Source organism: Ciconia boyciana, chromosome 35 (assembly GCF_034638445.1).
Source record: "Ciconia boyciana chromosome 35, ASM3463844v1, whole genome shotgun sequence".
NCBI classification, from domain to species: Eukaryota; Metazoa; Chordata; class Aves; order Ciconiiformes; family Ciconiidae; genus Ciconia; species Ciconia boyciana.
Window position 1 is genome coordinate 869,139 of NC_132968.1, and position 15,851 is coordinate 884,989.

The 15,851-nt window shown below is 48.6% G+C and overlaps 1 non-coding gene across 1 annotated transcript; it reads left to right on the forward strand.

The window, feature by feature from the left end:
• The first annotated feature begins 15,403 nt into the window (after nt 1–15,403).
• TRNAA-CGC (transfer RNA alanine (anticodon CGC)) lies at nt 15,404–15,475 on the forward strand. Its single transcript has one exon. It is a non-coding gene; the product is annotated as a tRNA-Ala (tRNA).
• Nucleotides 15,476–15,851: the final 376 nt, after the last annotated feature.

The window sequence follows — 15,851 nt, forward strand, 5'->3', positions numbered from 1 at the left end:
ATCATCTTGCTTATGTAACTTGCTTCCCTTCTTCATGGTGCACGGTTCCTAACAATGATTTGGCACCCTTATTCCTATTCTAACACAAACCAATTATTCTAAGTACCCCTTGACTCATTGTCAAGATGGGCTGTGGCCATACTGGGAGCATAGCAGCAGGAGTACTACTCCTCGTCCTTATTGTCTTTGGGCATGGCAGCATATCCATAGCCTTAGGTGTACAAACACAACATTAAAGCATTGTCTACCCAGCTCCTATCTCTATGTTGCTTAGTTACCAAAGAACAAACTAATCATTTTGGATACATCTGGTTACATTTCCCCCCTTTGGAAGTTTTGAAATAATCATCTTTTCAATACTTCCACTCTTAATCTTTCATATCTCAACATAAGCAGGTGGCTTCTCTCCCGGCATCGGTGCACGATGCTTCATCACTGACTTAAAAATTGCTACAGAATACTTAGACATTGTCTGTGTCAACATTTTCTTTAAATATTGCTAAACCAAACAAATCATCAAAACAACTATAATCAACATGATTAGTGTCTGTAACAACTCAGTTATCCATCCTTTAAGAGAAAATCCAAAATGTCCCAAAATTTGGCCCAACCAATTTGTTTGCATTTCACTCCTTAACCCTTGAGTCTGCTGTGCCACCCTCTTCATATCATGTATTTGTTCATTCAAAGCAGCTGTAACATTTGGGATGTGCACACAGCAATCTCGATTTCTGCAAATCCACAATCATCGCTTCAATTCCCCAATATAGTTCTCTCTGTTTTCCCTCTGCTATTTTTATCATTACTTGTGGGGTAACTAACTTGTCGGGTGGGTGTTACCCACCATCCATCCTCATTTTCTACTGCTCTCAACTGTTCTGCCAATAATCTATCCAATTTACCATAATTTGGTTTCAGGGTTGGAAGTTTTACCTGTTTTACTGGTACCAGGGCAAGGATGCTTTGCTCCGCTGCCTCTCTAGCAGTTTTATCAGCAAATCGGTTGTCCACATTTACCATGGTTTGTCCAAATTGATGGGCTTTACGATGCATTACCACTACTTCCTTGGGCTGCTGGATGTCCTGGAGGAGTTGGAGAATGTCTTCCTTATATTTACTGGGCGATCCTTGAGCTGACAACAGTCCTCTTTCCTTCCAGATAGCTCCATGTGCGTGAACCTGCTTTCTGTGCTGATGTATTCACAGGGAGAGCTTCAGCTTTCATCACTTGGGTGGTGGTGACCACTGCATACCCCTCCATTCGTTTTCCATCTCGGACAGAACTGCTTCCATCCGTAAAAAGCTCCAAATCAGGATTAGGCAGCGGTTCATCCTTCAGGTCCTGTCTGCTAGAATATACCTGTTCAATAGTTTGCAAACAATCCTGGTGTAAAGACGACTCACCCATTTCCGAGCTTAAAAACATTGCCGGGTTCACTGCTGTTGTAGTTTGAAGCTCCACATCATCCTGTTCCAAGAGAGTGACCTGGTATTTGAGCATGTGGCTCGAGGAAAGCTAATGCCCCCCTTTTTGCTCCAAGACAGAAATTACCATATGCGCAACATAAACTGTAATCCTCTGCCCCATGGTTAATTCCCTTGCTTCTTGGATTAAGAGTACAGTTGCTGCCACAGCTCACAAACATCCAGGCCATCCCTTGCTGACATCATCCAATTGCTTAGAAAAATACCCAACGGCTCGTTTCCAAGTTCCTAATTGTTGAGTCAACACCCCCAAAGCAAGATGTTAGTGCTCATGTACAAACAATTCAGAAGGCTTTGCTAAATCTGGGAGTCCTCATGCAGGTGTGGACATCAAAACCTCCTTCAGATTTTTAAAAGCTGTCCAACCCTCAGCTGTCCACAACAGGTGATTCTCCTGGGATCCTTCCAAAGCTTCATAAAGAGGTTTTACTAACAGTCCATAATTGAGGATCCACAATCAACACCACCCGACCATACCCAAAAATGTCCGCAATTCCCGTATTGTTCTGGGCTCTAGAACTTGACAAATTGCTTCCTTTCTGCCTGCTCCCAATCTTCTTTGTCCTTGCAAAATTTCAAAGCCTAAATATATCACAGTCTCTTTCCCAATCTGGGCCTTGCTTTTTGATACTCAGTATCCTGCTTGTCCCAAAAATTCAACAAGCTGATGGTCACTTGTAAACAGTCCTCTCGAGTCTCTGCTGCTATCAAAATGTCATCTACATACTGCAATATTATTCTTTTTTCCACACTTCCAATTCCTTTGCCAACTGATTACCAAATATTGTAGGACTATTTTTGAACCCTTGAGGTAGCACTGTCCAGGTGAGTTGTGTCTTGCATCCAGTGGTGGGGCTTTCCATTCAAAGGCAAATATGCCTGGCTATCTTTGTCTAGAGGTATGCAGAAGAAAGCATCCTTGAGATCAAGCACAGTAAACTACTTATGGTTTTCTTTTAAGGATGTCGGCAAGGTATATGGGTTAGCTACTACTGGGTGACTGTCTTAATCTGATTCATGGCTCTTAAATCGTGAGCTAACCTGTATTCCTTGCCATTCTGCTTTTTCACTAGCAATATCAGGGTATTATATTCTGATTCACATTCTATCAATAATGCATAATTCCAAAATTTTGTTATTAATTCTTCCACCTCCTTTCTAGCTTCCCACTTGATAGGATACTGTTTTGCCTTACCGGTTTAGTTCCAGATTTTAGAACAACCTTTACTGGTTCCGCCAATTTAGACCGACCTGGAATCCCACTAGCCCATACCAAGGGTGTTACTGCATCCTCTACTTCTGCAGGAATGTCTTCCTTTGGTCTTGGTGTGTTCTGTAACATAAAAATTCTCGCTTCCACAGCTTTTGATTCAGGTATTATCAGCTGAGTCTCCCCATTTTTAAAAATTATTTTGTGCATTCAATTTACTCAATATATCTCTTCCTAACAAAGATGATGGGCATTCTGGCATATACAAAAATTGATGAGTTACCCATTGCTTTCCCAATTTGAATGTCAAAGGTTGTAAAAATGGCCGATTTTCTTCCACCCTGCTCCCCCAACAACACTTATAGTTTTATGACTAAACCCCCCTTGGCATATATTTAATACCGAATATGTTACCCCTGTATCAACTAAAAATTCTACTTCATCATTCCTCAGCTTTAATGTAACCAGGTGTTCAGCTGGGGTTGACTCCCCTGGTCTCCTTCAGTCCTCATCATTCAGAGTCATCAACTTCATTGCCTGTAGTGAAAGATCCAATTCTCTCACTTTGGACCATTCCCTTTTCCAATGTTACAGGCAGAGCAACATCATCTTAAACTCTTATTCCTTCCCTGTTTTTTCCAAAGTCTACACCATAAAATTTTCCTGGATAATCCCACACTGTTTTTGCCACTCCAGATGATTTCTCAAAGCATAAATAAATACCTCATAAGCTATTTCATCTCATTTACCTTCCCTTTTGCAAAATAACATTAATTGCAAGATGGTATTATATGGCGAGGGACTATTCTTTGGCCATTTCTCCCCACCTTCCAAAGTATACATTGGCCCCCAATGATTGCAATATTCAATTGATTGTTTCCGAGTCAAAGGATCACCCCCCAGATCTTTCCAGTGTTTTAAAATACATCCCAAAGGTGTTCTTTGTGGGATGGGTTTCTTACTTGGAAATGTACCCATCTCCCAGATGACTAGGGGTTGTGATTGTGCACTATATCACAAGCACTAGTCAGAGGGACCCCAACCCTTGTTGGAGCTCCCTCTGGGATTCCAGCCCCCTGCCAGAAATCCCAACCTTGGAGACCTCAACCCCCCGTCGAAGACTCCCCCTTGGGCCCCGCTACACAGGCTTTTGCCTAGCAGAGACTTACCAACCGAGGTACCTCTTAGCCCAACACTGCGTAGCTTTCGCTGCGCCTTACGAGCAGGCTTGGTGGGACTCTAACCCACGTCCTACCTCAAGTGGGACTCTAAGCCCACGTACTGCCCAGAGTGGGACTCTAATCCACGTCCTACCTAAAGTTCTGTTACCTATTAAAAGAATGCCTTATTACCTTGTTCCAGGGGATCTTGCTCAGAATTCTTCGGTCCGGGGATCAGAGGTTCTCCCCGAGAATCCCTCGGTGCCGGCTGGAGGTCCTGCGATCCCTCAGATCCGTCGAAATTCAGAAGCAGGGTCCCGTCTGGGTCGCCAAAACTGTCACCGAAATCGGGAATCAAACTCCTTAACACCAATGTAGTTTTAAGAAGCAGGCATTCTTTATTACGGCGCCGGATGCACGGGGGATCGTTCCACCTAGCGTGCATACCACAGGTTACATCAGCCGAAACTTATATTGTCCGGTTACATACATATGCATCAAATTTCCCGGAATGATCATGCATATTCATTCTATTTCCTGGAACTAATTATCATATTTGCGTGGTCATTGCACATGCATCCTTAAGCTCTGAGGGGCTTCTGTGGGGGTCTCTGGTGGTCCTTGGTGGCCATACAGGTGTGTCCTTTAGTTGACCCCTTCTTCTGGGCATGCGCAATCCCACCTTGCTTATGTAACTTGCTTCCCTTCTTCATGCTGCATGGTTCCTAACAATGATTTGGCACCCTTAGCACAAACCAATTATTCTAACCACCCTCGACTCGTTGTCAAGACGGGCTGGGGCTGTACTGGGAACATAGCAGCATGCCCGTACTACTCCTTGTCCAATTGTCTTTGGGCATAGTAGCATATCCATAGCCATAGGTGTACAAACACAATATTAAAGCATTGTCTAACCTGCTCCTATCTCTATGTTGCTTAGTTACCAAAGAACAAACTAATCATTTTGGTTACATCTGGTTACAATGGGATGGGTAAAAGCTCATGCTCAAGATAATCAACCAGCCACAAAGTGGAATCAAAAGGTAGATGAGCTAACTAAAATTAGGAAAATCACCTTAAATCCTGAGTGGTATCCATTGGGAGAATGGTTACATCAAAACCTAGGCCACACAGGTAAAGAAGCACTGCACTTTGCTGCACAGAGTAAAGGCTGGCCTATAAATAGAAAAACTTGTGAAACTATTCTTACACAATGTCCTCAGTGTAGATTGAAATTACAAGCAGATCATCCTGCTAAAGCACCACCTTTACATATCAATGAAGGGAAAACTTTATGGTCTACATGGCAAATTGATTATATCGGGCCATTCAAATCCTCTGCAGGATATCGAGACATCCTTACAGGAGTGGAAGTAGTCTCCGGCTTGCTTATGGCAACTAAATGTCGGAAAGCCGATGGGCGAAATACAGTGCGAGGGCTATCATTTTGGTTCTCAAATCTACCTACTCCTGATGTTATCCAGAGTGGTAATGGCTCACACTTTTCATGTAAGGAAGTGCAAGACTGGGCAAAACAAGAGGGAATTAGATGAGTATTCCACACCCCATACTACCCTCAATCAAATGGGATGGTAGAAAGAGCTAATGGCTTGTTGAAAAGGGATCTCAAACCACAGGAAGCTCAATGGGATACGAGACTTCCCAAAGTACTCCATCAATTAAACAATCGATATGGGCCTACTTGCCTCGTGGCCCACTTGCCTGGGAAGCTACTGATAGCAGTGGTGCAAAACACAGAATTAGTTCACAATGGAGTTTTCCTTCTTCTTAATGGGGTAACCTGTTTGGACTCTCCCCACCAAAACAAGTCTCTATTTTCTCTTACAGCACCCCACCGGATGTCAGACGGAAATGCGGAGTTCATGGTACTATTCCAAACCCTAACAAACTGTTGATGTTAATGCACGCATTGTACGGGAACAACAAGGATTTCTTTGTGAGAGTAACACCATCAAAGCTCAAGACTTCTGTCTTGACACTGAACAAAAATGTTTGTCATATCTGATGAAGCCCCTGAAACTGTACTTGTATGTGTTGGTATGAGAACCCTTTGTGATTTTATATTTGTAGATAACATTACTGTAGATACAAGTTATCGCTCAAATATTTGTGTTTGTAACTTTACTATACATTGAGTCAAGATTTATTGCCTACCCCCATCGGAATTAAACTTACATTGGTGAAGAAACTACTACAACACGATGACCTGTGTCAACTGCTGGAATGCATATGAAACTATGGACACAAAACTCTGATCACCGTTCGTCATGATGCAGAAGAGATACATCATGTCTTGGAAAGAGCGAAGAAGGATGGAGAACACCATTGGTGGGAAACTCTTCTTGGTTGGTCACCGACAGCTACAGGAGTGTTTAATCTTATGCTTCACCCAGTTGTCATTTTACTGACTCTAACATTAATGTGTCTATTGCTTATAATTATATTGTATATAAAGGTTTGGCACATGATAAAACAAATAACCCAACTCCAACCACCCAAAACATACAAATTAATGCATAGCAAATAGCAGTGCTTCACTGTCTACTTACTGTGGCTCTATAAGTGCATAAATGATCAATATACTATTTATGGCACAGAGGCAAGAGGTGACCATACCACCACTCTGTGAGAATAAGATGAATTGACTATAGTCATGGGGTGGAATGTGACGGTGTGCTTCCCCTGCCCCCGACCTTTATCTCCTGCAACCCTGCTTAGGTGATAACCACCAGTGGTGATTGTAATGGATGCATCTGGTCACGATGGCTGCATCGGCTCAAAGTGGATTCAGGAGACAGATAACAACACAATAGCCTAGGGCTATTGTGCAATGCACCCACCGAAGAAACTAAAATCTGTGGTCGGCATGCAAATATGACTATGGGTCAATCATCTTATCCCCATGAACAGTGAGCAGCCCAAGAGCCCTTTGAGCTCTCCTGCACGGCAGCGGGCTGCACGCCAGGATCTCCTCTTGAGCAGGGATGCCTCTCAAGGTTACTCCTCGAGGTTGAGAGATTCCTTGCCGCAACAGATCCTCGGTAAGTGACTAATAGCATGCTAAACTTTGAAATCTTACCTAACTGATATAAAGGATAGATTGCACACATATAATCCTTTAGATATAAACCGTTGACCAAGTCTAGGACTAGGACTGGATCTAGCCGCACCTGGAGTCCTCTCTGAGAAGGAGTTTAGAAAGCAAGGGGATCTTTTTCTGAACCTCATGACTCAATGGGAGGGTCTCCCTGACACTTTTGTCTGACCATGTCCTCTATGCAGTAAATAACCAAGTGTACCTCGCCATCGAATCTTGTTAAAACACTGTCGCATTGAACTTTGTTAACTCCCTATTCTATATCAATAAACTCTATTTTTACTTCACTCTTACGAGTGAAGTGCACTCTCACTCCATCCGCGACACAAGCCCAGCCAGCATGGGTTCAGGAAAGGCAGGTCCTGCTTGACCAATCTGATCTCCTTCTACGACAAGGTGACCCACCTAGTAGATGAGGGAAAGGCTGTGGATGTTGTCTATCTAGACTTCAGTAAAGCCTTTGACGTGGTTTCCCACAGCATTCTCCTGGAGAAACTGGCTGCTCATGGCTTGGACAGGTGTACTCTTCGCTGGGTAAAGAACGGGCTGGATGGCTGGGCCCAAAGAGTGGTGGTGAATGGAGTTTACTCCAGTTGGTGGCTGGTCACAAGTGGTGTTCCCCAGGGCTCTGTGCCAGGGCCAGTTTAATATCTGTTTAATATCTTTCTTAATGATCTGGATGAAGGGATCAAGTGCACCCTCAGTAAGTCTGCAGATGACACCAAGTTGTGCGGGAGCGTTGATCTGCTTGAGGGTAGGAAGGCTCTGCAGAGGGACCTGGACAGGCTGGATCGATGGGCCGAGGTCAATTGTATGAGGTTTAACAAGGCCAAGTGCAAGGTCCTGCACTTGGGCCAGAGCAACACCCATGCAACGCTACAGGCGTGGGGAAGAGTGGCTGGAAAGCTGCCAGGCAGAAAAGGAGCTGGGGGTGTTGGTTGACAGCTGCCTGAATATGAGCCAGGAGTGTGCCCAGGTGGCCAAGAAAGCCAATGGCATCCTGGCTTGTAACAAAAATAGTGTGGCCAGCAGGACTAGGGAAGTGACTGTTCCCCTGATCTCGGCACTGCTGAGGCCGCACCTCGAATACTGTGTTCAGTTTTGGGCACCTCACTACAGGAGAGACATTGAGGTGCTGGAGCATGTCCAGAGAAGGGCAACAAAGCTGGTGAACGGTCTAGAGCAGAAGTCTTATGAAGAGCGGCTGAGGGACCTGGGGTTGTTTAGCCTGGAGAAAAGGAGGCTGAGGGGAGACCTTCTCGCTCTCTACAACTACCTGAAAGGAGGTTGTAGCGAGGTGGGGGTCGGTCTCTTCTCCCAGGTAACAAGTGATAGGACAAGAGGAAATGGCCTCAAGTTGTGCCAGGGGACGTTTAGACTGGATATTAGGAAATTTTACTTCACTGAAGGGGTTATCAAGCATTGGAACAGGCTGCCCAGGGAAGTGGTTGACTCGCCATCCCTGGAAGTATTTCAAAGACGTTTGGATGAGGTGCTTAGGGACATTGTGTAGTGGTGGTCTTGGTAGTGTTAGGTTAACGGTTGGACTCAATGATCTTAAAGGTCTTTTTCCAACCTATACGATTCTGTGATTCTGTGATTCTGGCTGTCAGGTAACTTACATCTAACTGCAGCCAATGTGGTCCTGACAGCTCAGCATTTGAGTTTCCATTTGAGTCCAAGTCATTCCAATTCACACTTCCTCCAGCTTCACTCTGACACTGGCTGTTGTGTGACACAAGAGACCTGGCTCTCCAGGCAGCATGGGCAATAGCTTCATACTTGAACTGGAACTTTTCCCTTGGCTGGAAAAGTGAATGCAGCAGGCTCGAGCCAAGAGGCCCAAGGAACAAAACTTCCCATAGGGCCAACTACTGAAAACATCCCACAGGCTGTGGGACTTCACTGACAGAGAATTTGTGAGTCTAGACAATACAGCATCCCCTAGCTTCCCCTCTCTTGGCTCGCGGCATTTATGTATTGAATCTGCTTTGCCACTTGGAAACTGTGTCTTCGAAAAACTAGCTCAGAATATATTTTAATTTCTTTCTTAGCCCAAATGAATATGCAGCACTGAAGTGTGTTTCCATATGTGGAGCAGCTTTGCACAATGTCTGCTCAAAGAGGAGAAATATCTCAGCCTGCAATTGGAAAGGGGTGAAGCTGTGGGGGATTAATGTGTTGCTTCAGACGATATTTGGTATGCATACAATACAAAAAGGTTGTGAAGGTGAATGAGCATGAGAGAAAGAAGAAAACTGCCCATCCAATGGAGCTCTGCAGAAGGAGGATGGAGCCGTACATAGCATGAGGTGATACAAGTGGGATCAGCATGAAGAGAAGGCTTTTGTAGGGAAGGCGTTGCAAGGAGTGCCTTGACTTCACCCAGCTAAAAAACAGAGATTGGGCGGTGTGCTGAAGTGCCGGGCAGAAGTGCTAAAAGGCTACAAGACCTTCGCTGAGAAAAGGTTGGAGGGATTTGGGTTGCAGAGATTTGAGGTAGTCCTTTCAAGGTGTAAGCAGGCTGAGCTTTGGAGACAAGGAAAAAGAAAGAAGCTCTCAAGGATATTTTGGCATTAGTTGTACCTTCTCTTCTCCTTGTTATCAGGTGAAGATTACAATATTGTCCTTAAGTCATCTATGCTCCATATCTATTTACCCTCCTTTTTTGAGGAGGGGGAGGTGGAAGAGAGGAGTAGTTTCTTTTTGAAGCAAAGGTGGCCAACGGACAGATCCTGGGTTAGTGAGAAAGCACGTGGAGGAGGAGGAGGTGAGGTAGGAGGCAAGAGGAGGCAAGAGCAGAAATCTGGAGGAGGTGTAGGAGGAGGCAAGAGCAGAAATCTGGAGGAGGTGTAGGAGGAGGCATCAGGAGACAATAAGAGGCAAGAGGAGGCAAGAAGAGGAGGAAGCAACAGGATGCAAGAGTAGGAGGAAAAAGGAAGAGGAGGCAAGAGGAAAAAAAAGGGAGCACAGGAGGCAACAGGAGGCAAGAAGAGGAGCAGGAGCAGGAGGAGAATGCAACAAGAGGCAAAAGGAGGCCACAGGAGGAGGAGGAGGCAACAGGAGTCGCCTCTTGTTTCCTTGTCCTCCTTTGCCTCCTGTTGCCTCCTCCTACTCCTCTTGCCTCATATTGTCTCCTCCTTCTGGTACCTCCTGTTGCTTCCTCCCGCTCCTCCTCCTCCTCAACCCCCTGTCGCCTCCTCTTCCTCCTTCTGTTGCCTTCCCTTGCTTCCTCTTGCCTTCTTTTCCGCATCCTGTTCCTGTTGCCTACTGTTGCCCCTTGTTGCATCCTAGGCCTCTTTCTCCTTTTGACTCCTCATGCCTCCTGTTGCCTCCTCCTCCTCTCCTCCTCTTCCTCCTCCTTCTCTTCCTCCTCCACCTCCTCCTCCTCCTCCTCCTTCTCTTCTCCTCCTCTTCCTTTTCCCCTTCCTCCTCTTAGGCTTCCTTCTCTTACTGTTGCCTCCTCTTGCCTCTTTTTGCCTCCTCCTCCTTCTCTTCCTCCTCTTCTGGCCTCCTGTTGCCCCACCATCCTCTTGCCTCCTGCTGCCTCCTCCTTCTCCTCCTCTTCTTGCCTGTTCCTCCTCATCATCCTTTTCCTCTTGCTTCTTCTTGCCTCCTCTTTCCTCCCCTTCTTCCTCCTCCTCCTCCCTGCTCTGCCTCCTTTTACCTCCCTTTCTTTCTCCTGCTGTTGCATCCTCTTGCCTCCAGCAGCCTCCTTTTCCTCCTCTTGCTCTTGCCTCCTGTTGCTCATTGTTGCCTCCTCCTCTCCTCCTCCTCCTTCTCCTCCACATTCTCCTCCTCATCCTGTTGTCTCCTCTTGCCACCTGCTTTGACCTTTCCTAATTCTCCTCCTCCTCCTCCTCTTTTTCCTCCTCTGCCTATTACCTTCTTTGTCTTCCTCCTCCTTTTGCCTCCTGTTGCTTCCTCCTTCTTTTCCTCCTCTTCTTGCTTCCTTCTGTTGCCTGTAGTTGCCTGCTTATTTTCTTGCCTCCTTCTCCTGTGTCCTCCTGCTACCACCTGTTGCCTCCTCCTTCCCTTCCTTCTCCTCTTCCTATTGCCTCCTCCCTCTCCTTTTGCCTTCTGTTGCCTCCTCTTCCTCCTCTTGCCTCCTGTTTCCTTTTGTTGCCTTCTCTTCTCCTGCTCCTGCTACCTCCTCTTGCCTCTTCCTCCACCTCCTCCCCTTGTCTTCTCCTGTTCTCTCCATCTCCTTCTCCTCCTGCTTTTCCCTCCTCCTTTGTCCTCTTGCCACCTCCTCTTCCTCCTGTTGCCCTCTGGTTCCTTTTCCTCCTCCTATTGCATCTGGGTACCTTCTCTTTTTCCTCCTCCTCCTCTTGCCTCAAGTGGCCGCCTCTTGCCTCCTTTTGCTTCCACCTCCTCCTCTTAACTCCATTTGCCTCCTCTTGCCTCTTCCTCCTCCTCCTCTTTCCTCCTCTTGCATCCTTTGCATCTTGTTATGTCCATCTCCTTTTCCCTCCTCTTGCCTCCTTTTGCCCGCTCTTGCCTCTTATTGCCTCATTCTCCATTTGCGTCCCATTGCCTCCTCTTCCTGTTGACTCCTCCTCCTCCTTTGCTTGTGGCCTCCTCTTGCCTCCTCCTCCTCCTGGTGCCTCCTCTTGCCTCCTGCTCTTTTTAATCCTGTTGCTTCTGTTGCGTCCTTGTCCTCCTCTTGCCTCCTCCTTCTCCTTCTCCTGCTGCCTCCTGTTGCCTCGTCCTTCTTTTGGAAGAGGCTGAGGTACTGAAGGCCTTCTTCACCTCCTCTTTTACTAGCAAGACCAGCCTTCAGGAACACCAGGTGCCAGAGATGCCAAGTCTGGAGCCAGGCAGACATAGCAGCCCTGCTGGAAGAGGATCAGGGTCCTGATCAAGTCCATGGGCCCTGATGGGATGCACCCATGAGTGCTGAGGGAGCTGGCAGATGTCATTGCGAGTACACTCCCAAGAATCTTTTACCGAGCATTTAGATGGGGGAAGTGCCCGAAGACTGGAAGAAATCAAATGTCACTGCTGTTTCCAAGAAGGACAAGAAGGAGGACCTGGGGAACTAGAGGCCAGTCAGCCTCTCCTCGAACCCTGGGAAGGTGATAGAGCAGCTAATCCTGGGAAATATTTCCAGGTAGATTGTGCTGGTTTTGGCTGGGATGGAGTTCATTTTCTGCATAGCAGCCCGTACGGTGCCATGTTTGGTATTTGTGATCAACACAGCACGGATAATACACCAGTGTTGTAGCTATTTGCGGAAGAGTGCTTTCACAGCATCAAGGCCTTCTCTGTAGCTTTCTCTTCCTCCCCAGCAACTAGGTTGGATTTCTTGATGAGGGAGGACTAGGAGATGTCATTTAGCAAGGCAAAGATTTACACTTTGCATTGGTGTCCATATCCAGGTTTTGGTAGCGAGGAGGCTGCATGTGTGGCCTCTGTGAGAGAAGACCAAAGGCTGCCTCCATGCCAGACAGGGCTGGGTCCAGCCAGCTCCAAAAGGGACCCACCGCTGGCCAAAACTGAGCCCAGCAACAAAGCTGGTGGAACTTGTGTGAAAATGCATTTAAGAAGGGGCACAACTGCTAGACTGGGATAGGAGTTAGGGGGAAAAAAAGGGTGAGAAACAGTCCTGCAAACACCATGGTCGGTGAAGAAGGAGGAGGAGGAGGTGCTCCAGGCACCAGAGCAGATATTCCCCTGCAGCCCATGGAGAATACCACAGCACAGCAGGTATTTTCCTGCAGCCTATGGAAAAGACCATGGTGGACAAGGTAAGCCCTGCAGTCCGTGGAGGACACAATGCTGGAGAAGTTGGGTAATTCCTGAAAGAACTGTGGCCTGTGGAGAGCCCAGAGTGGAGCAGGCTCATCTTGAAGGACTGTAGCGTGTAGGAGGGACCCCATGGGAAAAGTATGAGAAGGCAGGAGCAGCAGGCAAGAAGTGTTCTGGACTGACCACAACCCCCATTCCCCATGGCCTAGCGCTGCTCAGAGGGGAGGAGGTAGAAGAGTTGGGAATAAAGGGGTGAAGCTGAGCTGGGGAAAAAAGGGTGGGGAGGAGGCCTTCCATGGGGAAGGAGATAAGGTCTTCCAACAGCCCCACACTTCTTCCCTCCCTCAGCCTTTGCCGTTACACGTGTCTGGCCGGCTCAACCTCTTTGCCACTGTCACGTTTCTACTGAAGTCCCACACACATTTTGGCATGCCCAGTGTAAGCTGGCCTCCACCCAAATCTGGAGCGCACCTGGCCATGGAGGAGGGGAGAGGACGGGTCCCTCTGCTCAGGGCTGAGAATGGCTCTTCCCTGGGAACCTCCCCGAGGAATGCTCCTCATGTGTGTCAGCCTGTGGCCTGGCAGGGGTGGAATTGGGACAAGGGCTGAAGCAGCTCAGCTGTCAGAGCATTACAAAGAAGATCTAAAGGTCCCTGGTTCAGCCCTGGGCTTCTGCAGTAGTTTCCTCCCTTAGTCTTTTGCAGAGCCATCCTGCCTTCTTCCAGCCTACCCTGGCCCTCCTTGCTCCTTCACCTCTTGCCAGAGCACTGCCCCTGCACTGTATCTGCAGATCTGCGGGTTGGAAGGAGCCTTCCTCTTGAACCACAAGTCCCCAGCCTTCCCCTCAACAGGACTCTCCATTCAGTGCTTCTTTGGGGTGGTCTCCATCTGTCCCTCCTTCCCTGCTCCACAGCAATTGGGACCTTTCCTTTTTGGGGTCTCTGCAAAGACCTTGTCTCTCTCCTCTTTGTCATTCTTCATGGTGCACAGACTGCTCCCATCCTCACACACATCCTTCACCTGGACCTCAGCTTCCAGACCAGAGCATACTGCCCGTGGGGGAGGCCACTGTCCCCCCAGTCCCAGGGAGAGGCACTCCCTGGAGCTGAGGCCTGAATGGCAGCATCCTCCCTCCAGAGGTCTGTCACAGCGAGACCTCTGATGTGCCAAGGTCAGCTGACAAAGCCGTGCCCAAATACACTCACCCACCAGACTGCACTGTCTAGACCAGCTGCAGCCCCTCACAGCCATCAGTCCCTGCACAGAGGAAGAAAGACCTGCTCATGAGCTCCAACAAGCTGCTGGGCTCCCCTCTTGCAACCTCTTGCTACTACAGAACCCTGCTCGCCCCTCAGGAACACAGTGACAGCTGTGACCCAGGACATCTCCCTCTGTCTCCAGTCTCAGCCTCTCCCCAGTCAGGCCAAGGAATGGCACATGCTGGAGTAGAGTCGCACAGCAAAGTGCATGTTCTAACTTCGAGCAGTTCTGCTGCCTCATCACTGGCTCCTTAGGGATGCACCTGCAGAGAAGTTTGGCTTTTGTTGTGACTGACCGCAAGTGAGAGGCGGTGAGAGGGAGAGACTGCCTGTCCAAGCACAGTTACTGTCTTGTCAGCTTTGAGCATGAGCTTGAACATGCTTGGCTGCAGGGGTAGTGCCTGCAGGATTATCACTGCTCCAGAAGAGTCCTTCTAGGCCTTTCTTGAGCAAGAATGGGAGAGTGGTTGCTGAGGATAGGGTTTGGGGCAATCTGTGCAAAGCAGAAGAGGTGAGCAGTCCATCCCCTTAACTCCACGCAACCACTCCAGAAGTTCACAGGGACTGTGGTCTGGTGTTGCTTCCCCCAAACACTCTATGCCAGGCAGAGGCTCAGCAGGGAAAAATCTATGGCATTGGGCAACACAATTGTCCCAGCTGTGCCACCATGAGGACACCATCCCTGCATGTGGTCAAACCATCAGCCTTTGAGTTAGCAGCTGAACACACTCACCCACCCTGCCACAGAGACCCCAGCCAGGGCTGTCCCAGGGCACTGCTTTGCTGCCAGGACAGTCATCAGTGCTGAAGGAATGGGAAGGTCCCTGAGCCCAACCCACATGCCCAGCCCCATGGAGATGGAAGCCTGCTCTTCAAGTCACCTCCAGGGATGCTGGGGAACAGAGGGCTGCAGGGGGAGGCCTGTGCTTGGAGAAGGGGTATAAGATTTATGCCACCACGTCCCCTCCACAGCATGCCCTGGGATGCCATCGGAGCCTGCGGGCACCTCACCCCAGGCAGGGCATTTCCCTCACCCTGTTGCACTGCTCCTGCTGTGGAGTTGGGGACACATGTGGCACAGAGGGGTGTTGCCCTGGGTGGCAGAGGAGGCTCAGGGGAAGGGGGTTTCTCCTCTCCATCGACCCACCCTGGAGTGGGCCAGAGCGTGGGAGCAGCACCTGCAGCAAGAGCCTCCTTCTGCCCCATTGCCCTACAGAGGCGTTGAAGGGGCAGCACTCTGCAGTGCAGCCCTGTGCCAGGATCAGGCCCCAGCACAGAGGCAGTCCCAGCTTCCCCATCTCAGAAAGGTTCAAGTGCTGTTTTCTGCAGAGGGTCCCTGGGCAGGCACGGGGACAACAGGACCGTGCTTGTCATAGACACATCATGGGAGGAGAGTGTCTCTCCTGCTGGCAGGTGTCAAGGGGATGTAGCTCAGTGGCAGAGCGCCTGCTTCGCATGTGGGAGGTCCTGGGTTCAATGCCCAGCATCTCCAGGGGTGCTTTTGCCCTGACTCTGCTTTTGCCTTCCAGCCTGCAGCAGAGGAGCCTTTCAGGGAAGGTCCAGAGGGATGTAGAGACCCACCAGTGGGAGCAGGGAGGGTAATTTGGGCTCCACGTCCTGCCCAAGTGTCAAACCCTTCTCACTGCCTGGCTCCTGTGTAAGAGGTTTTTCTGCCCATGGCTCCTGGGGCTTGTGAAAGCCCTGGCCAACGGAGAGGGACCGGGGCTCCGCTCCCGTCAGCACCTGTTTTAAGGGAGGGACACAAAATCTCCTCTGCCATAGAAACGTGCCCACATGAGCATCCTCCTGGATGGGTCCTTCTCCAGTCCATGGCTTTTGGCTGCAGCACACGTCGTGTGGGGCTTCTA